We start from the raw sequence: 23,122 nt of genomic DNA on the forward strand, positions 1-23,122 counted from the left end.
GGTGCGAGTGTGGTCCTTTTCTTATCTGGAACATGCACATAAGCAACACAACCAAAAACATGAAGATGAGAACCAGAAGGCTTGTGGCCTGTAAAAGCCTCCCTTCGGAGTCATCCCCTCAACCGCTTTTGTGAGAGAGCGGTTAATGAGATAAACTGAGATAGCCACAACTTCACCCCAGAAAGCAGGAGGGAGACCTGCATGATGCAACAAAGCGCACGAGCCATCTCTTTCACAATCCAGTTCTTCCGTTCCACAACTCCATTCTGCTGAGGAGTGTAAGGAACAGTAGTCTGTCGATGAATGCCCTTCGAAGCAAGGAAGTCATCAAATGGTACAAACTCGCCACCGTTATCAATCCAGAGAAATAAAACCCCAAACTGATTTTTTCCACCATTTCAATCCAAGTCCAGAAACTGGCAAAAGCATCTGACTTGCGAGCCAGAAAACATACCTAGACTTTACGAGTGAAATCATCCACAAGAAGAAGAAAACATGAAGCCCCGCCAAGAGACTCAACCTCCATAGGTCCTGCAAGATCTGCATGAATAAGCTCCATGTCATGTGCATGAAAGATGCCATGGAAATTCTCAGGTGCTGGTCCAGAAGAGGCAGCCAGATAAAGAGTATGAACCAGATAGAGTTAGGATTTTGAGCACAAGGTGCAAATGAGGTAGTAGCTTGGACTTGAAGCCAGGGCTTCAATTGGCATTGGAAAGCATGGAAGGTGCTATCGGCTGCCTATAGGACCAGTCGGTTGTACCAGAAAGCCAAGCGGCTGTCACATGCACTCTGCACTCAGTGCATGGTGACAAGATGGCTCATCATCAGAAGTGCAACAATTGTATAGTTTTAGAACCCAATAGGATGATAATTGTCGTACGCCGTGACCCCATTGTACATCCTCAGTCCAGGATAAGTCAAGCACGAGCTACGTAGGTCATTCCTCAGCCTTAGTGGGTCAGTCAGTCAGTCAAGTCCCTTAACCCACTTGGAGAGAATCATTCATGCATGTAGAGTCAGTAGAAGCCTTAGGGTTTGCATCAGAAAGCACTCTGCATCCTGCATAATCTGCATTCACATGCCTGTGCATCATTTAGAACATCCCCGAAGCCTTAGGAAATTTACTGGGATTTATCTCGTATTTTTTCCATATTTATTAGTATTTATTTAGCATTATTTGCATTATTGGGCATTTATAAATATAAAACTTTATTAAATGACCAACCTCCATTTAGTATAAATAGGCTTGCATAGAGCTTAGTTTCTCATTCAGTCTTCATTGTGCTAAGAGCTCTCCTCCTCAGCCCTAGGAGCATTCCTGCCTTCAGCCCTAGACTAATCCAGCCCTTGGAGCTCATAAGCTTGCTTCTCCAGCCTTGAGAACCCTTGCTTCAGTCAGCCCTAGGCGCCTGCTATCAGCCTCCAATCAGCCTGTTTTCAGCATCAAAGCAGCCCTGGTTCAGTCCTCTACAGTCTCTAATTCAGCATACTGTCAAGCCTCAGTTCAACGCCAGCAATCAGCCTGCATTTTCTGTCCAGCAGCAGTACATGCATGCGTTTCTGTCCAGCAGCCTCAGGACCTCTGCGTTTCTGTCCAGCAGCCTCAGAACACCTGCGTTTTTCAGTTCAGCAGCTTCCTACAGGTCTGCGTTTCTGTCCACGGCAGTTTCCAGCCCTGAATCAACAGTTTGCAGCAGTTTTCAGCTTTGAATCAACAGTCTACAGCAGTTTCCAGCCCTGAATCCACAGTTTGCATCAGTATCTAGCCTTCTGTGCATCATCCATACATGCAGCAGTCATCTGGTGAAGGTAACACAGCATTCATAAGTGTTCTCAGCATTCTAACATAGTGTAGAACAGTCCACCTTCCTCTTCTCTCAGCCTCAGGTGTGCAACCCTTCCTCATGCGCTTGGGAAGAGTGCATAGGCTCGAGATCAGGTCATCGAGGTGTTTCTACAGCAGTGTCCAGATCAGCCACTCTTTTTAAGAGTGCATAGGTTCGAGATCAGGTCATCGAGGTGTTTCTACAGCAGTGTACAGATCAGCCACTCTCCGATCCTCCGAGATCTTGCATTTGGCTTATCTACAGTCCACAGTCATTCTCTCTAAAGAAATAAAGCAAATATTATCTCGTTATCGGGATAGGGGAGCCTTCAGTGTGGGTAATTCGAGACCCAATCTGGTGTACAGTTCTCATATCTCTCTCTCTCATCTCTTTAAAGTTTGAAGTATTGAAATGGATTGCTAAACTCACGAAACTCAAGATACAAAAGACGGTGTGAGCATTTGTCTGACAGGATCTTCCAATACAAAAACTTCCGCTGCATATCACATTGGTATCAGATTCAGATTGTCCACACACACCGTATCCTAGCGTGGGGGCATCCTTGGATGGTTAGATTGCGTTCCGGCACGACCACCGACTTCAGCATCATGTCTACAGGAGAGAGTACTCATCAGCCGGAAGACGTCTCCCCCGAAGGAGACCTTGTTCTTCCGCCTACAGCAGACACCATAGCTCTTCTTAGAGCTCAGAACCAGCTACTCATGGAGCGTCTCCAACACTTGGAGGCAGCAGCAGCACGTCCTTCTACACCTCCAGCAGCACCCGACTACATCTCCCTCTTCTTTCAGATGGAACAACAACAAAGGACAGAGGACGAGGCCCGAAGGAAAAGAGAAAAAGAAGAAAGATGGGACTATGAGGAAGCCCAACGCAAGATCGACGAAGACCGGTGTCAGGCTGAACTCGCCGCTCGGGAACACCAACGTGAGCTTGATCGAGAACGTATGTGTGATATGCAGCAGAAGTCTTTGTATTGGAAGATCCTGTCACACAAATGCTCACACCGTCTTCTGTATCCTGAGTTTCGTGAGTTTAGCAATCCATTTCAATACTTCAAACTTTAAAGAGATGAGAGAGAGAGATATGAGAACTGTACACCAGATTGGGTCCCGAATTACCCACTGAAGAGCCCCCTATCCCGATAACGAGATAGTATTTGCTTTATTTCTTTAGAGAGAATGACTGTGGACTGTAGATAAGCCAAACGCAAGATCTCGGAGGATCGGAGAGTGGTTGATCTGTACACTGCTGTAGAAACACCTCGATGACCTGATCTCGAGCCTATGCACTCTTCCCAAGGGCATGAGGAAGGGCTTGTTGAGATATCGAGCTCATCTAGTGAGGCGGTGGACACTGATGACCCGCCTGGGGGATAGGCCCCACACTTACACCACTGGCATGGTCGGTGAGATCTTGGGTGATATGCGGCCAGTGGGATGACAGGCTGTGTGACAGCCATTCTAGAGACTGGCATAGTTATAGCGCCAGCTCATTTAGTCGGGTTCACACTATAGAGAACCCGTGTATGTATTTGGTTGAGTACCTTTCATATAGTGTGTACTCTTATTCTTGTATATGGTGTGTTGAGTGTTGAGTAGAGAAGAAGAAGATTTTCAGCCTCTCACCGTGTGTGTTCTCTGTTAGGGTTTTGTGAGTGTGTGTGTGTGCTTGCAAGAGCTCAAGCTCTCTTCCCCCCTGCATCTTTTCATGGTATCAGAGCCTGGTTCGTGCTAAGGGCTGAGCTGTAAGCAAGAGAACCACAGGAAGCCGTACGAGGGTAAGAGCTTCAACTACTCTTCCCTATTGTGTTGGTGACTACACCCTTGTCAGGAGCTCTACGGGAGGCACCGGCAAACGGTCTCTGATTGAGGAGCTTTCTTCGCGGGAGTAAAGCTATAGGGCAACTATTCTAGTCCTATCGGATTGAGATTTTCGGGCCGAAAACGCGTTTCGGGCGCGTCTGGACCTCCGTTTTTCAGAAAGCAGGCGATTTCGAGCACTGCGGGTAAGTCATCGATTCTCTGCAGCACTCTGTTTTAAGAACTGCAGGAAGACAGATTGACTGTGCAGACACTGTGGATGCTGCAAAGAGGTCTTCAGTTGCCATTGGGTGTATGTATGTACATTGAAGTCATTGGTTGTGACATTTGAGAGTACTACAGTACCGCTGCAGAAAATACAGCATTTGTGCAGGAAAAACCAAAGTGCAGTTTCTAGTAAAATTGTGTGTTTGGCAAGATGTCTAATGATGGCATAACACAGATTGTGGCTGAGAAGCTGGATAAGAATAACTTCCATGCTTGGAGGTTCAGGTTGACGAACTTCCTGATGGAAAAAGGCTATTGGGACTACATAGAAGGTGAGCATGAAGAGGCACCGGAGATACCGGATATAAATCCGACTGTTGCAGATGTGAAAGAGTTTAAAGACTGGAACCAAGGAGCCAGGAAGGTTATGTATTGGCTCTCCATTAGTATACAAGACACCATGATTGGGCACATTCAGGATGCCAAGTCCCCTAAGGAGACGTGGGACACCTTGGTAAAGCTCTATGAAACAAATACCAAGGCACGTAAGATACAGTTGAAAAATGAACTTCATACTGTGGAGAAAAAGAGCATGTCTGTGAATGACTATGCGCTGAAGATAAAGGGTATTGTGGAATCCCTTGCATCTATTGGTGTGTCAGTAGATGATGATGACAAGGTGGAAGTCTGTCTATGTGGTCTCGGGCCACAATACAAGGCGTTCAAGACGTCTATTCAGACTCGGGAAAACATTCCCAACTTTACAGATTTGGTGTCTATGCTGATTATCGAAGAGAAGAGCCTGGGTGAAGACCAACAGTCTTCACAAAGCAAAAACAGTTCAGAGCAACAGGCGTTCTACACGAGTTCAGGAAGAGGACGAGGTAGAGGAGACCGTGGACGCGGTCAAGGAGATGGCCGAACAGGTAATCAGAATTATGGTCAGCAGCAGCAGCAGCAGCAGCAGCAGCAACAACAGTCCCAGAATCAACAACAACAACAACAACACGCAGGTGGAAGAGGCAAATTCAGAGGCAGGGGGAGTCAAAGAGGCCGTGGAAATTGGCAAAGGCAATATAATGATACACGTGAATGCTATTATTGTGGTAAGCCTGGACATGTGCAGGCAGAATGTTATAAGAAGCAGGCTGACATGCAAAATGGGAAAGTGCAGCAAAACAACTATGCATCCTCGAGCAGAAATAATGAGGATAATGAAAGGTTGTTTGTTATGCAGCATGTAGTGAATGCCATGTCTGAAAATGTTGATGCAGCACAAAAAGATAATGTATGGTATGTGGATTCAGGCGCTTCGAACCACACGACGAGTCACGGGGAGTGGTTTAAGGAGATAAAAAACCCGGAAAGACCAGGTTTTGTGGAAACAGGGGATGACACGGCTCATCCAATTGCCCACATTGGAGATGTGCCATTGTCTATGCAGGATGGAAAGTGAAGTACCTTGCAGATGTACTTCATGTACCGAACATAACAAAGAATCTGGTTTCAGTTGGCCAGATGATTGAGCAGGGTTTGCAGGTTCGGTTTAACCCTGATGGGTGTTATGTTGAAGATTTCAAAGACAAGTGCAGGTTGGTTGCAAAAGGCAACAGAGTGGACAGAATGTTTACGTTGAATGTAGACATGCCTGAAATGAGTGCTGCGATGTTTGCAAATGGTTCAGGAATTGTTGCAGACACAGACATTTGGCATAAAAGGATTGGACATGTAAATGTACAGAGATTGAAGTCTATGCAGACAAAAGGAATTGTGACAGGGCTGCCAAAATTTAAAGTGGAAGGTATGCAGAAAATATGTGAAGCATGCCAATTTGGGAAGCAAACAAAGCATGTGTTTCCACGTAACAGATATGTGAGCAGAAATGCACTAGATGTTGTGCATTCAGATGTATGGGATCCTACGAAGACCATATCTATGGGAGGCTGCAAGTATTATGTGACTTTCATTCATGACCACACAAGAAAAGTGTGGGTATATTTCATGAAGGAGAAAAGTGAGGTATTCACTCACTTTCGGAATTTCAGAGTTTTAGTTGAAAAGCAAACAGGGAAATATGTAAAGTGCCTAAGGTCAGATGGAGGGGGAGAGTACTTCTCCAATGAGTTCTCTGAATTTTTGAAGAAGAATGGTATTCGGAGACAGTTTACATGCAGATACACTCCGCAGCAAAATGGAGTTGCTGAGCGGAAAAACAGGCACATTGCTGAGATTGCGCGAGCATTGATGGAAGAGAATGAACAGGACTCCAACTGCAGCAATACATGATGTAACTCCTGAGGAGAGGTTTACTGGCAGAAAACCAAATTTGTCTCATCTGAAAGTCTTTGGATGCATTGCATATGTGCATGTGCCAGATGAGCTGAGAACTAAGCTGGATCCAAAAGCTGAAAAATGTGTGTTTATTGGATACTCCCTTGAGCAAAAGGGATACAGGTGTTATAACCCTGCTACACGTGAGTTGAGGGTAAGCAGGGATGTTGTCTTTGATGAGATGAGCAGCTGGTATGCTACTGGAAAAGAAGCTGTTGGGGCTGATGTGAGTGGAAGTGTGATTGCACAGAATGCAGGTCAGCAATCACAGTCTTTGAGTGGACCAGGAGAGTCCTCATCTAGTGGGTCTGTTGATAGACCATGGAGTGGCAGGCTGCGTCATAATACCAGCCCTGCAAATGTGATTAGTACATCACGTAAAGGAAAAGAGAAAGTGGTTGAGTCCCTTGGTATGCCTGACATTTCTGCAGGGCATTCTCATGTTAATGGAGAGTCTAGTGGCTCAGATATGAGCCTTGATGAGGAGCTTGGGATCCCAACTATGAGAACACCTAGTGTAAAGAAGGCTATGGAAGCCATGAATGAAAAGCTGCGAAGATCTGGGGGAGTGAGAAATCCTGTGCAGAGATTTACCTATGATGGTTATGTGGCACATCACTATACATATATGGCAAAGGTTGTGCAAGTTGTTGAGCCCACATGCATTGATGAGGCTGTTGGAAATGTGTGTTGGGAGAAAGCTATGGATGAGGAGATGGATGCACTATATGGAAATGAGACTTGGGATTTAGTGCAATTGCCTGAAGGCAAGAAAGCCATTGGATGCAAGTGGGTGTACAAAGTTAAACATAACAGTGATGGAAGCATAAACAGGTACAAGGCTAGATTGGTAGCCAAAGGATATATGCAGACATATGGGATTGATTATGAGGAAACTTTCAGCCCAGTTGCCAAGATGGGAACGGTGAGAGTTGTGATAGCAGTGGCTGCGTCAAAGCAATGGTCTTTACATCAGATGGATGTAAAGAATGCATTCTTGCATGGGGATTTGCAAGAAGAGGTGTATATGTTGCAGCCACCTGGTTATGAGAATGTCGGTCACCCCGAGCATGTTTGCAGGTTGAAGAAAGCCTTGTATGGCTTAAAGCAAGCACCAAGAGCATGGTCTGACAAGATTTCTGAATATCTTGTCACTATTGGCTTTCATGTAGCCAATGCAGATTTCTCATTGTATGTGAGACATGGTGATAGAGGGGTTGTGCTTGTTGTCATCTATGTAGATGACTTGATCATTACGGGGGACCATGATGCAGAGATCTTTGATGTAAAGATCTTGCTTAGACAGAAGTTTGAGATGAAGGATCTAGGGGAGCTTAGATATTTCTTGGGCATTGAGGTGATTAGGTCACCACATGGTATTGGATTACTGCAGAGACAATATGGCTTGGACATGTTGTCCAAGTATGGTATAACAGGCTGTAAGCCTATTTCTATGCCATTAGATCAGAATGACAAGTTGAGTGGAGATTCAGGAGAGATCTTGGAGGATCCTACTATGTACAGGAGCATAGTAGGAAGTTTGATCTACATGACGATCACCAGACCAGATTTGAGCTATGCTGTTGGATTGGTGAGTCAGTTTATGCAGGTTCCACAGAAACCGCATTTGGATGCAGTGAGACGCATACTGAGGTATGTGAAGTCTACTTTGCATTGTGGACTATTCTATGAGACTGGGACAGAGATATGTGTACATGGGTACACAGATGCTGATTGGGCTGGTAGTATCTCAGACAGAAGATCTACCAGTGGATTCATGTTTTCTTTGGGGAGTGCTGCTGTGACTTGGAGCAGCAAGAAGCAGCCTACGGTAGCTCTATCGCGTACAGAGGCCGAGTACATAGGAGCTGCTATGGCAGCATGTGAGGTAGCTTGGTTGAGAAAGCTACTTGCAGATTTGGATCTATCAGTGGATAGACAAGTTGTCATTTTTTGTGACAACATTAGCAGTATACAGTTGGCCAGGAACCCAGTCTTTCATGCTCGTACGAAGCACATAGAGGTCCACTATCACTTCGTCAGAGAGAAGGTCTTAGCAGGAGACCTTGACCTTGTTTATGTCAGCACAGAGGATCAGGTAGCTGACATCTTCACCAAAGCATTGGGTACAGAGAAGCTCCGCAGATTCAGGGCTTCGCTTGGTGTACATGAGATGGAGTTGAGCTTGAGGGGGAGTGTTGAGATATCGAGCTCATCTAGTGAGGCGGTGGACACTGATGACCCGCCTGGGGGATAGGCCCCACACTTACACCACTGGCATGGTCGGTGAGATCTTGGGTGATATGCGGCCAGTGGGATGACAGGCTGTGTGACAGCCATTCTAGAGACTGGCATAGTTATAGCGCCAGCTCATTTAGTCGGGTTCACACTATAGAGAACCCGTGTATGTATTTGGTTGCGTACCTTTCATATAGTGTGTACTCTTATTCTTGTATATGGTGTGTTGAGTGTTGAGTAGAGAAGAAGAAGATTTTCAGCCTCTCACCGTGTGTGTTCTCTGTTAGGGTTTTGTGAGTGTGTGTGTGTGTGCTTGCAAGAGCTCAAGCTCTCTTCCCCCCTGCATCTTTTCATGGCTGCACACCTGAGGCTGAGAGAAGAAGAAGGTGGACTATTCTACACTATGTTAGAATACTGAAAACACTTATGAATGCTGTGTTACCTTCACCAGATGACTGTTGCATGTATGGATGATGCACAGAAGGCTGGATACTGATGCAAACTGTGGATTCAGGGCTGGAAACTGCTGTAGACTGTTGATTCAGGGCTGGAAACTGCTGCAAACTGTTGATTCAGGGCTGGAAACTGCTGTGGACAGAAACGCAGACCTGTAGGCAGCTGCTGAACTGAAAAACGCAGGTGTTCTAAGGCTGCTGGACAGAAACGCATGCATGTACTGCTGCTGGACAGAAAACGCAGGCTGGCTGCAGGCTGATTCGTTGAACTGAGGCTTGACAGTATGCTGAATTAGAGACTGTAGAGGACTGAATCAGGGCTGCTTTGATGCTGAAAACAGGCTGATTGGAGGCTGATAGCAGGTGCCTAGGGCTGACTGAAGCAAGGGTTCTCAAGGCTGGAGAAGCAAGCTTATGAGCTCCAAGGGCTGGATTAGTCTAGGGCTGAAGGCAAGAATGCTCCTAGGGCTGAGGAGGAGAGCTCTTAGCACAATGAAGACTGAATGACAAAATAGGCTCTATGCAAGCCTATTTATACTAACTGGAGGTTGGTCATTTAATAAAGTTTATATTTATAAATGCCCAATAATGCAAATAATGCTAAATAAATACTAATAAATATGGAAAAAATACCATATAAATCCCAGTATATTCCCTAAGGCTTCGGGGATGTTCTAAATGATGCACAAGCATATGAATGCATATTATGCAGGATGCAGAGTGCTTTCTGATGCAAACCCTAAGGCTTCTACTGACTCTACATGCATGAATGATTCTCTCCAAGTGGGTTAAGGGACTTGACTGACTGACTGACTGACCCGCTAAGGCTGAGGAATGACCTACGTAGCTCATGCCTGACTTATCCTGGACTGAGGATGTACAATGGGGTCACGGCGTACGACAATTATCATCCTATTGGGTTCTAAAACTGTACAACTGCTGCACTTCTGATGATGAGCCATCTTGTCACCATGCACTGAGTGCAGAGTGCATGTGACATTCCCTCCTGATTAGCTTGGCGGCAGGTTCATGGCTTCCAAGTAGTCCGCCAATAACTGGGGGTACTCCTGGAAGAACTCCTCGTCGAGCCATACGGCTTCATGGGTGCCTCGATCTCGGAATTTTGTATAGAACTGACGAATCCGTTGACCGGAACCATGCTTCCATCGATGAAGAAGGATCTGCTCAGGCTCAATCACTTCTGCCTCGTCTACCACGTCTGGCTGCTGTTCATCTGAAACATCAAACACTTCTGGACCAATATATGGTTTTAGCCAAGAAACATGGAAAACATCATGCATTGTCCAACTCGCAGGCAACTTTAACTTCATGGAGACATCACTTAACTTTTTGACTATTGGAAAAGGGCCAAAACTACGGAATGAAGGCTTGGGACAATGTTTGCCCACTTGTTTCAATCTTTGTTTCATGATGCACTGAGAGACCCAATCCCCTTCCTTGAAGTGGATATCTCGTCTAAACTTACATGCCTGTGAACTGAATGATGGCCAGGCTCAAAATTGAGGACCAAACTGGGTTGAGTACCAAACTCTGCGGAATCGACATACTGATCTTCTAAGTCTTTTCCAAAGATGTTTAGAATGGTAGACTCCTCACTGGTCGGGATGCTGGTCTTTCTACTAAGAACATCTGCTACTGGGTTATGCTGACCAGGGATGTACTTAATCATTCCTCCAACTTGTTGGAAGAGTTGACCCTGTCTAGTGTGCTGAGCACTCCACTGGGCACTTGGCATCGTCGGGAGCCACTTAAGTGCTTGGTGGTCTGTGGTGACTGTGAAAATGTGTCCATAAGGAACATGTTTCAAATGTTTGAGAACTGACTGCTGTTCTAGCTTGCCCTTAAAAGTCTTGGAAAGACAAGAGGGAAACTTGCTAGGAGGTTTTGCTAACTGTGGGATACTGGGTAGGAGATCATCCTTAAAAATGTCTGAATGAGAAAGAAGATCTGTTAACAAAGAGACTGAAGATGATGAGACAGCGGCGGTTATTGATGAGATAGAAGCTGTCTGAGCATAAATTAATGCTCCTTCTGTTGTTCCCTTGCACATAGCTCGTAGGGCCTGGAGATGAGAAATCATAGGAACGCCAAGAATGCTCCTATCCCCCCGAATCATGACAGGCTCAGGAAAACCTTTAGAGATGATAAAGGTGTCCTGCTCCCAATTGGGAATAGGTTCATACTCACGAAACCACTGGATTCCTAAGATCATGTCACATCCCAAAAGAGGAGAGAGAATGAAATCTCGCTGGAATGAGGCCTTTTGAACTTGAGAAGAAAACTGTTGTGCCTTCTGAGAGATGTGGGTGCGGAGACCAGGTGTAAACCCGTCTACCTCCAAATGATAGGGCACTAAAGTACAGCTCATGTTGGTAGCCAACTGGGGAGAGATGGCGTCCTCAGAACTGCCCATGTCAAAAAGGATTATGAACTGTCGGCCCTTGGCAGAGCCATAAGCTCGGATCAGGCTTTTCTGTGTGGTTGTTACCTCACTCTCCTGCTTAGCATCAAGTACCACGGATGGCACGGAATGCATAGAAGGTAAGATCTGAACCGCATTGGTGGTAGCAGGCAGGTCTGGAGGAGCGAGGGATACTGCGGCAACTGTGGCAGAAGGCTCTTTGGAGGCTTGCTCCGCTTGTCTTTTTGGACAATCCTTCTTACCATGCCCAATGGTATGACAGAAAAAACATCTGTTTTCTGATTGATACTGTCTTTGCTCCTCTGGAGGAAGATAGCCTCCAGTGATGCCTGCTTGAGCCTTTTCCTCAGGGGTCTTCTTAGGCTTGGATTCCTTACCCCCTGAACTAGAGCTAGGACTGTTGTCTCTCTTAGTGTCTTTACCCTTCCCCTGTTGGGGTTTGGTATTGGACTGAGAGGACTGCTTGGGCTTGCCCCCATTAAGCTTCATTTCTTCATTCTGAGCGAGAGTCAGAGCCCGGTCATATGTACTTGGTTCAAAGTTACAAACTGTGAACCGAATGTTAGAGTCCAATCCACGAATGAATTGCTCCATCTTGGCCTGCTCAGATAACCCTAACTGTTGTGCTAAAGTAATAACCTTACCGGAAAACTGAAGCACTGGGGATCCGTTCTGTCTGAGTCCATAGAACTCATCTTTCCGACCGGTCATGTACTGGGGCGGGAGAAATCTGGTCTTCAGGTCATGGACAAAGATGTCCCAGTCAAAGGCTGTGACACCTGTGGCCTGGTCTGCATGAATACTAGACCAATACTGCCACCAAGTGACTGCCTCACCAGTGAGATGGGGAGCCGCTAAGTGGACTGTCTTGTGGGTCTGTGATCCTAGCTAAAGGAAAATGAGCATTAAACTGATGAATGATTCTCTCCAAGTGGGTTAAGGGACTTGACTGACTGACTGACCCACTAAGGCTGAGGAATGACCTACGTAGCTTGTGCCTGACTTATCCTGGACTGAGGATGTACAATGGGATCACGGCGTACGACAATTATCATCCTATTGGATTCTAAAACTGTACAACTGCTGCACTTCTGACGATGAACCATCTTGTCACCATGCACTGAGTGCAGAGTGCATGTGACAGTATGTTACTCAAACACCAACGGGAAAAGGAGGCCATACACTTGAGGTATCAACAGCTCTCCTCAGTCTCCCCAGTCATAGTTGTCACCAGCCAGCAGCCCGCAGCAGCATCAACCACCATCATTCGCAGTCAACCAAACTTCAGTAAGTATGATGGTAAATGTGATCATTCATCAGTTAATCACTTTGTTCATCAGTTTAATGCTCATTTTCCATTAGCTAGGATCACAGACCCACAAGACAAAGTCCACTTAGCGGCTCCCCATCTTACTGGTGAGGCAGTCACTTGGTGGCAGCATTGGTCTAGTATTCATACAGACCAGGCCACAGGTGTCACAGCCTTTGACTGGGACATCTTTGTCCATGACCTGAAGACCAGATTTCTCCCACCCCAGTACATGACCGGTCTGAAAGACGAGTTCTATGGACTCAGACAGAACAGATCCCCAGTGCTTCAATTTTCTGGTAAGGTTATTACTTTAGCACAGCAGTTAGGGTTATCTGAGCAGACCAAGATGGAGCAATTCATTCGTGGATTGGACTCCAACATTCGGTTCACAGTTCGTAACTTTGGACCAAGTACATATGACCAGGCTCTGACTCTCGCTCAGAATGAAGAAATGAAGCTTAACGGGGGCAAGCCCAAGCAAGCATCTCAGTCCAGTACCAAACCCCAGCAGCAGCAATCAGCTGCACAGACAGGGAAAGATAACGCATCTTCTAAGGATGCTAAGAAGGACAGCAGTAGTAGCTCCAGTTCAGGGGGTAAGAAGGATAAAGAACCTAAGAAAACCCCTGATGAAAAGGCTAAAGCAGGCATTACTAGAGGTTACCTTCCTCTAGAGAAGCAAAGGAAGTACCAGTCAGAAAATAGATGCTTTTTCTGTCATATTATAGGGCATGGTAAGAAGAATTGCCACAAATGGCAAGCGGCACAAGCCGCCAAAGCTCCTTCTGCAGTTGCCACAGCCTCCCCAGCTCCTCCAGCCCCGCCTACTACCTCAAATGCAGTTCAACTTTTTCCTTCCATGCATCCTATGCCATCCGTGGTATTTGATGCTAAGCAGGAGGGTGAGAGCGATGCTACTCAGAAGAGCCTCATCCGAGCTTATGGCTCTGCCCAGGGCTGACAGTTTGTAGTCCTTTTCGATATGGGCAGTTCTGAAGACGGCATCTCTCGCCAGTTGGCTAATAAATTGAACTGCACTTTAGTCCCATGTCATCTGGATGTGGACGGGTTTACACCTGGTCTTCGCACCCACATTTCCCAGAAGGCACAGCAATTTGCCTTTGAAGTTCAGAAGGCCTCATTTCAACGAGATTTCATCGTCTCACCTTTGTTGGGGTGTGACATGATCTTAGGAATTCAGTGGTTCCGTCAGTATGAGCCTATTCCCAATTGGGAGCAGGACACTTTTACTATTTGTAAAGGTTTTCCTGAGCCTGTCATGATTCGTGGGGATAGAAGCATTCTTGGCATCCCATTGATTTCACATCTCCAGGCTAGACGAGCTATCCGCAAGGGAGCAGAAGGAGCACTCCTTTATGTTCGTGCTCAAACAGCCTCTCCCTCATTAGTAGCATCTATTACATCTTCAGTCCCTCAGTTAGCAGACCTCCTATCCAGACACCAGGACATTATGCTTAGGGACGATCTCCCACCCAGTCTCCCACCCTCTCGCCTTGAGGACCATCACATTGATTTGGTCCCTGGATCAGATCCTCCTAGCAGGTTTCCCTATGGTCTTTCCAAGACTTTAGAGGGCGAGTTAGAAAAGCAGTTATCTGAGCTTCTCCGAGCCGGATTCATTCGGCCTTCTTCCTCCCCATTTGCTGCACCTATCCTATTTGTCCAAAAGAAGGACAAGTCTGCACGCCTTTGTGTAGACTACAGGACATTAAACAAACTCACTATCAAGAATAAGTTTCCTATGCCCAGGATAGAGTACATTTTGGAGCGTTTAGACGGTGCTAAGTTTTTCACTAAGATCGACCTCAAGAGTGGTTACCATCAGGTCCGCATTTTTTAAGCTGACATTCCAAAAACAGCTTTTCGGACAGAGCGTGGTCACTACGAGTTCGTAGTCATGCCTTTTGGGCTTACAAATGCACCCACAACGTTCAATAAAATGATGTCTAGGATTTTCGCAGTCCACATTGGGAAGTGTGTTTTCATATTCCTTGATGACATACTAGTCTTCTCAGCCACTGCGGAGCAGCATGAGAAAGATGTGGAGAAAGTCTTGCAACTTTTGCGAGATAATCAGCTCTACATAAACGCCAAAAAGTCAATCTTTGGTGTTAAGGAAGTTCAGTATTTGGGCTACATCATCGGTTCCGATGGGATTAGACTGGACCCATCAAAGGTTCAGGAGATCTTAGATTGGGACATTCCTAAGACCGCCCAAGAAATCCGTTCATTCGTAGGTCTTTGTCAGGCCCTATAGTACCCATGTCCATCAGTTTTCCAACCTTGCAGCACCTCTTACCGACTTGCTCAAGGGGGTAAAGACTCGCAAGCAGAAAGTCTCAGTTACAGGTAAGGCACTTGATGCATTCTGTGCACTCCAGAAAGCTGCCTCAGAAGCACCCGTATTAAAGTTAGCATCATGGGACGAACCTTTCGAGGTCATCACCAATGCCAGCAATGTAGCCATAGGTGCAGTCCTCCAGCAGGACAATAGACCCGTGGCATATTACAACAGAAAGTTCGATGTCGCCGAAAAGAATTATTCGGTATATGACAAAGAGCTTTTGGGTGTGATCACAGCGCTCAAACATTGGAAGCCTTTTCTTTATAGACAGGCTTTCACAGTGAAAACAGACCACCAAGCACTTAAGTGCCTTCAGACTATGCCAAGTGCCCAGTGGAGTGATCGACAGGCCAGGTGGAGTCAAATCTTCCAACAGTTTGGAAGTATGATTGAATACATCCCTGGTAAGCATAACCCAGTAGCAGATGCTCTCAGTCGAAAGTCCAGCATCCAGGCAGTCCAAGAAGCTACCATTCTCGAAATCACGAGGAAGGACTTGGATAGTATGAAAGACCAATATGTCGACTCCCCTGAGTTTGGTACTCAGTATAGTTTGGCCCTCACTTCTGAGCCTGGCCACTATTCAGTACAGAACGGTTGGTTGTTCTACAAGAACCGTCTCTGTGTTACTCGGGAAAAGCGTTCCGCTCTTCTCCACGATGCCCATGACTCCTTAGTTGGAGGACATAGGGGTATCAACAGTACCCTCGAGAAATTAGAACGGTCCTTTTATTGGCCGAAGATGAGGCGTGATGTCTATGCACATGTACAAGCCTGTAAGATTTGTCAAAAAGTCAAGGTTCCCCATACAAAGAAGGCAGGGTTACTTCAACCTTTGCCTATCCCCGACGGACCTTTCATCGACATATCTATGGACTTTGTCGGGCCTCTACCAACATCCACTGGATCCCGTAACACTCAGTGTTTTACCATTGTGGATCGCTTTAGTAAATTCTGCATGCTCATCCCATGCAAGCATACGACCACAGCCAAGGACGTAGCCCGTCTGTTTCTCAAGCATTGGTATCCAATTTGTGGTTTGCCTAACACCATAACATCAGATAGAGATTCCAAGTTTACCTCGCATTTTTGGAGAGCATTATTTGAAAACTTTGGAACTAAGTTGCAGTTGTCTAGTGCATTCCATCCCCAGACGGATGGCCAGACAGAAATTTATAATCAGTTGGTCTTTGATGTCCTCAAGTCATACTATCATGACCAGCAGTCCAAATGGGAGCACTATCTTCCATTGGCCCAAGCTATCTTAAACGATACTCATTCACCCAGTGTCGGACGGACTCCATATGAAGCAGCTGAACAGCAGGTTCTTTACCTATTTGCAACAGGCCAGCTGCAACTGCATGTGTGTCATGGCCCTGTAAAAATGGAACAGTACAAGTGTGGGCATGGTGGTTGCAGAGTCAGAATATTTTATGATTCACATGGGGGGTGCCCGGACAGAGTTTAAGATGTGTGGACATCCCTAGGTGTGAAGGGGGGAACTAGAAACATTAAACTTTAATGTTTATTAAAGTTTGCCCCTAGGCCTTAGTGGCCCTAGGGAACTTATTAAAGTTTAGGGCCCTAGGGATTATTTTGGGGAGGAGTGTTTCTCTCTCCTCTCTCTCTCTCTTCCCTTTTTGGGAGTCGTGGAGCAAAAGTGGAGGAGCCTTCATGCGCATGTGCACAAGCGTGGAAAAGCACAAGAGAAAGAAGGCGGCTGCTGTTTTCTGTGTACTGCTGCTGTTTTTCTTCTGCATGAACAGTTGCACTTCCCACGTGTGCAGTCCGTACAGTGCAAGTACAGGCGGCTGCTGAAATCTGCTGCAAGCGCTGTGTTCCCTCTGTTGGATACTCTGCGCACAGGCCCTGTACAGGCTGTACCAGCAAGTACACAGCCCGTACCATACTGTACGACTGCCGTACAGTGTACGGACAGTCAGGTACAGCAAGTACAACTGCTGTAGGCGGCGTTAACAGGTGCTGGACAGGACTGTGTACTCAGATTCAGGCAGGTACAAGAGTGGACAGCGGACTGTGTGTGCAAGTACAACTCTTGGCACGTATCCCGAGGTGGTACAGACGGGTACAGTGTTGATTTTCAGATCTGTATTTTCAAGGACAGCATAAGAGTGAACATCAGGAGGAGGATACAGGCAAGAACAAGCACATGTGTGAAGCAGGGTTGTGGATACAAGTGCCTGCAAGTACAAATTGGTGCTGTTGCTTCCTCCAGTGCTGTTTCACGAGCTGAACTTGGTAAGCCTTGTTTCTGTTCATCTATCTCTCTTTCTACTGCTTGATGTCTGTTGCAGATATGAGTTATCTGGCCCCTTGTGAGAGGAGGGGTATGGCAGATTGACAAGGGTTGAGACAGAGTTTGGACAGCACATGTATGTTTGAGCTGAGATGATGTATCACGCACTCGAGTTATGCCAAATGTATGCCCATGGCTGGCCTGCTTAGTGATCTTGGCTGATCAGAGGGAGGCACAGTGTGTTATTTGGAGACACAGATCTGTGTGCATAGATCCTCTGTGCTGAGAAGGATTTGTGGGCCGTCAGATTGGATATACATGTGTAAACTCTTGGCTGATCTTTGTGTTGTACTCAACCATTCATTTTATTATAATTGAATAAAGAAATACCGCAAGGGGCGCCAAGCTTTGGGGCCAACAGGTGTCGCTGTGTTTTCAGATTTGGGCACTCTAGCTCCAATCTGTGTTCTTTTCACATCTAGACTACAAGTGGACGGGTGATTGCTTCTACCGCACTCTGGTTTTCTATCAGAGGCCGGTTTCAAGGTTCCGTCCCCGGGACCAATCATCAACTTTCTGAAGGGGGTGAGCTCGTGGTTGCTTTGAAGAAAGCCATCGCTGAAAATTCAGCAATCATGTCTGATACAGAGGATAAGTACTTCTATCATGAAGAAGAAGAGTAAGAGACTTCTCCTGAAAGAGATGTATCTGAGGATATTTTTGCAGGAGAACAAGCTGCAGATGTTGAGCCTTATGAGGATGTAACACAGCCAGAAGATGTGCATGGTAAAGAGGATGATGATGCTCGGTTCAAAGATCGTTTGGCTAGTGTTATGGATACTTTTATGCAGCTCACTCAGAGCGAGAGATTTGCTGAATTTATGAGATCTCGCACAGAGCCCCAGAAAAAGAAGAAGAAGGTTCGTTCAAAGAATCTTCCACAGGGTCATAGTGGTGCCATCCCACAGGAACCATCTTTTGGCCAGTTTCCGAATATGCAGCATGCTTATGGTGCAAACTCTCAATTCCTTCTATGGACAGCCACCTATTCCTCAGCAGAATATGCATCCAGGTTATTTTGGTGGTGGCTCGGTGTTCCAATCCATGACTGGGGGTTATCCTCAGGGAGGCATGGGTATGTATGGGCCTTTTGGAGCCAATTTTCAGCCTGGCATGCAAGGCAATATGTATGGTGGTATGCAGTCCGGTATGCAAGGAAATATGTTTGGAAGCATGCAACCTGGGATGCAAGGCAATATGTTTGGTGGCATGCAGCCAGGTATGCATAATGGAATGTATGGAAACATGGCTGGAATGAATGGTATGCCTGGCATGGGAATGGGAAATGTTGACCCCATGTTGGGTATGAATGTTGGGGGCAGCAATCTTGCGAAACCACTTCCATATGATAATCTAACGCCTATGGGAAAGGCGAAGGATTACAAGGAAGGGGGAGCTGCAGTGAAGTTTAACACTTTCAATGGGGCCAAGGATAAATTGAAGGCACTTACCTTTTTACAGCAGTTTGATGCTGCTTTTTCTGGTGGGAATTACACAGAGTCCTCTAAGGTGAGGAAAGCTGCCACTTTTCTCAAGGGCAATGCTTTGCAGTGGTGGTCTACTCTTCTTTTGCAGGGCATAGCACCCACCACATGGGTCCAATTCAAACAGGTTTTCTCTTCCGTATGGCTCACATCTACATTTGAGGTGGATGTTATGACCGCATGGCACAAGCTGGATGCTTCAAAGTGTGATAGTTTGGAGGATTATAACAAGAACTTTTGGGAAGCTCTACTCCTAGTGACTTCTTATCGTGCCGTGCCATTATCTGAGCAGGTAGAGAAGTATTGTTGTGGGCTGCCCAAAGAGGTATGAGATTATTGTATAAAGACAAGAGTAACGAACATGTCACAGATGATTGAAAATGCTATGACAGCTAATGCGTTACTCACAGGTGGTTCATCTGGATTTAAAGGCAGTAAGAAATTGAGCAAGAAAGCTGAAAAATTTGGGCATGCTTCTCGTGATGCTAAAGGGTCTTCAGAGACAAAGTATAAGAAGTTGCCAATGCCCAAAAGGACTTCTGAGGAAAGACAGGCTTTGAGAGATGCTCAAAAGTGTTTTTACTGTACTGAAGAGGGACATATGTCATTCAATTGTCCCAAAAGAACGTCCAAAAAGGACCTTGACAATAAAGGAGAGCCCAAGCCAAAGAAACCAAAGCCTTCTGCAGGCTTAGTTCCTGATCTTGTGGAAGGCAAAAAGAATTTAGTGGCAGATGCTTTGTCACGCAAGCCACGGGTCTCTGCAGTTTCACTTGCTTATCATCATGAGCTTGATGAAATGAAAGAGCAGTATGCCCATGATGAGGATTTTGAAAGGTTGTATGATCAGATATCTGAGGGTCAGCGGCATGAGCATTATACTCTCAGAGATGGGTTTTTATTGATGCATGGCAGATTGTGTGTTACCAGGGCATTGCGACTCAAGGTTATGATTGAAAGTCATGCTCCACCGTATGCAGGTCATAGAGATATTGACGCCACGGTCAAAGCAGTGGAGACTTTCTTTTATTGGCCTTGTAAACCGGCCTTCAGAAACCAAAGGGCGGTGTAACAAACACTCGCACATAAAACACTTCAACACCATTGAGGACCTAGAAAAGGAAAACAAACAGGGGGAGCTAAAGTGCTCCTGCAAATAGTACACGGACACCGATTGGCCCCAAATCGCAGTGGCGCCCCTTGCGGTATTTCTTTAATTGAATATAAGAGCTTTGATTACAATATAAGGCTGGTAATTCAGCCGTCACAGTAGAACTCCTGAAGCCTGCAAAGAACCTGCATCTGGCTTCTTGTCCACACGGCATCCACAAACAAGTCCAGCCATTGTTCATATCGAAAGACTCTCTCACATTGAGTCTGCATACAGAAGCTTTCTCCCATGATCAAGGCTGCCACAACCATCCATAGCCTCTCACACTATGAACAGCATCACCCTGACACATCCAGTGCTCCTGTATCACAACACAGACTCCCAAACTGTCTCTCAAAAGAGTATCACAGCACAGCATACCATACAGTCGACACACCTGTACAAACCCTCTCTACCATCCAAGGGTACTATCCATCTCTGTCATGGATTCCCTGTCCCCTGTCTTGTCAGTAGCAAGGCTATACCAAACATGTGTCCATTCCTGTACCCTTTGCCTGCATGTGACCTACCTCCTGGAGAAACCCAAAAACATGTTTCCTCGAGAAAACCTACGACCTGTTTCAACATGAAACCCTTAGGCCTGTTTCCCTTTGAAACTTCTGTCCTGTTTCCTACATCTAGTTACCTGTTCCCTCATGAAACATCTGGCAACATAGAGATGCCCATAGCTGTAGGTCCCACTGTTCCTTTCTAGCAAGAAGAAAACAATCTGCTCCATGAGCACGCAGCCATGCGAGCTTGCATCACTCCCATGCCAAGAAACATAACCAAAAGACCTGTACTTGCAGTCAAAATCCCAAGCACATAGCTGAATTTGCAACCAAACAAAAACAGCCCATAAATTGTCCTGTTTCCACCCTCTGAACTGTCAAACCCTTCCTCTCACAAAGGGCTAGAGAGAACCACTCTGGAACGGTCTTGAGCCAGTGGAAAGAGAGACTCCGAAAGACATCACCTGCAGTCCCACTTGCTCACAAAGAAAGAGAGACTTACAGTCTTTATGTCGCTTTCCACACGAGAGGGAAAGACACGAGGAAAAGCCTCGTTGTGTCCTGCCTTCTTGTCCTGCAGTCCACGCCTTTGTGTCCAACTCTGCCTGTATGGACAGCAGCGCAGCCAGCCAACTTCATGCCAAAAGCAAAGGAGAAAGAGGGATTCAATAGGCGCCTGTGTGTACTGTTGCGCAGCAGCCAGACAACCTCCTTCCAAAAGCCACGAGAGAAAGAGAGGTTCAGTCTGCGCCTGTAGCTTCTGTGCCTTAATAGCCCAGCCCGCCAGCCTTCCTAAATCAAAAGAGAGAGAAACTGAGTGCTGCCCGACCAGTACACAAGCCTGTGGCAAAGAGGGAAAAGCTTCAGCGTGCAGCCCAACCAGTCGCCAGCTTTCCCATGAACTAAATCTCCTACGTGAAGCTGCAGTCCAGCCGCCCACCCTTTCCAAGAGAAAAACACATGTGCATGCTGCAGTCGATTCTTAGCAAGAGAGAGAGAAAAGCCAACGTGCTGTTCATCCCCATGCTTCCTTGCAGCCCACCTCTTCCAAAAAGCACACGTTTCCTCAAGAGTTAGGCGCCTACTTGCCCGCCAGCCCCTCCTCTTTCCCAAAAAGCACACGTGGCCCCAAAATAGCTTATGGGCCACGTTTTCTTCATAAATGGCATTAAAAATTACTTTAAAGGTTTTTAAAACCTTTTAAGTTAAAATTCCTTTGCCCCCTTTCACACATGGGGTTATCCACACATGGGCCTCCATCTTCACTCCCACCTGATGCCATTCACACTGTCCACCATGTCCCCGTGCACACCTGCATCTTGTCCAGAGAAAAACACAGGGTCGTGACATACCCCCCTCTTGAAAAATGGCAAGCGTCCTCGATTGCACTCAATGGCACAGTAAAGCATCTCATGAGCAAAGATACCCCATATGGCAAAAACAATGGCCTTCCAATGCATCTGGGTGATAAAATAATCATCCTGCACAATAAGCCACACTGTCCTCTTGCTTGTTCCTTCAGAACCTACGGCAAAAGTCTAAAACCAAATGGAAACACGTTAACTGTGTTAGCCAAAAACAAAACCATGCGTCATTCTACATATGACAAACATATGCATGACACACATATGCATTCGCAAACAATATGCTCCTCAAAATGCTCTACCTACTCCAAAGTAACAGTCTAAGGGCTGCTCGCAAGCCTTACGCCCATGGGCATCCCGCAGGACCCACGACTCAAGGTAAAACATGAGCATATGCAAGCACTCAATGCATCCAAACACTACATCCACTAAGCACTTTCCCACATATGTCTCATGGCCATCCCGCAGGAGTTACACCCAATGGTGCATCCATGACATAATAAAGCACTTGATGTATCATACCAACATACATGCAGCAGATGACACAATGCAGAGTATTTCCCAATGTATTCTCAATGGTACCAGGATCCAATGGCACCAGAATACAAAAATACCTCTACCTCAAAAAGTGTATGCATACATGCACAAACAGAGTTCGATCCATATTTCCATGAACCAAACCAACTCTAGGACTGCTCGCAAGACTTATGCCCTCCATAGAGTTATCCATAGTTGCAGTTAGAGTTCCAGGTGCGCGCGACTGTGAACCATACTCAACCATCATCTCATGTGTCTAGAACACATATATCATAGAAGTCCCATAAACAGATGTACTGTCAGCCTCAATACCTTCGGGTGAGAGAAAATCTGCACCAAGCGACCTCTAAATGACAACTGAGCCTGTCTGTAACAAGGGAGCGGAGGTGCTACCCCCCTCTTGAGCATCGGGCAATGCTCCAGACCTATGCTCTGCTGAACCTGAACGAGCCGTAACAAGAGTCGACTCCAACTCATAGGCATCAAGATAAAGCTGCAACTCCTGAGGTGAATCTGCTAAGTCACCCTCCTCCATCCACTTCGCATCCATCAGTGAACCTCCTCCATCCACTTCGTATCCATCAATGAACAGCTCTTGAACTTCACAGGATAGCGACGGGAAACCTTACCCCGTACCTTTCTTTCCTTATGTGCCAGTATATGCTCAGGAATAAGACCCTCGTCAAGTTCCTCCACTTCCATCTGAGCCTCATCTGATACATCCTCAGGCACCCAAA

The 23,122-nt window shown here is 46.3% G+C and overlaps 1 protein-coding gene across 1 annotated transcript in view; it reads right to left on the reverse strand.

Annotated features, from left to right (window-relative positions):
- Positions 1–23,122, reverse strand: part of LOC147606055 (beta-glucuronosyltransferase GlcAT14B-like) — a 53,456-nt gene that overhangs the window by 1,744 nt on the left and 28,590 nt on the right. The gene's annotated exons all lie outside the window — the stretch shown is intronic.

The sequence above is a fragment of the Cibotium barometz genome, chromosome 58, assembly GCF_041138505.1.
Source record: "Cibotium barometz isolate CiBa-2024 chromosome 58, ASM4113850v1, whole genome shotgun sequence".
Lineage (NCBI taxonomy): Eukaryota > Viridiplantae > Streptophyta > Polypodiopsida > Cyatheales > Cibotiaceae > Cibotium > Cibotium barometz.